Here is a 222-nt window from a genome sequence, read left to right on the forward strand (position 1 = left end):
ACGTGAGAATTTCTAACTATATTGATTAGAAGACAATAACATTTATTAACTCGCTACTCCGAGACAGCGATGGAGAGGAAAGGCAATCAGTAAACGAGGAAATTGTTTTCATGCAAAACATGTTTAAAGAGTACCATCATATGAGGCTTGGTGCCATTGTTAAGTATAATTGAGCCTTTGGTTTCGACTTCTTGGGTCCTGAAGTCTTTGCAGTAGGCTCAA

The sequence above is a fragment of the Penaeus monodon genome, chromosome 20, assembly GCF_015228065.2.
Source record: "Penaeus monodon isolate SGIC_2016 chromosome 20, NSTDA_Pmon_1, whole genome shotgun sequence".
Taxonomy (NCBI): Eukaryota; Metazoa; Arthropoda; class Malacostraca; order Decapoda; family Penaeidae; genus Penaeus; species Penaeus monodon.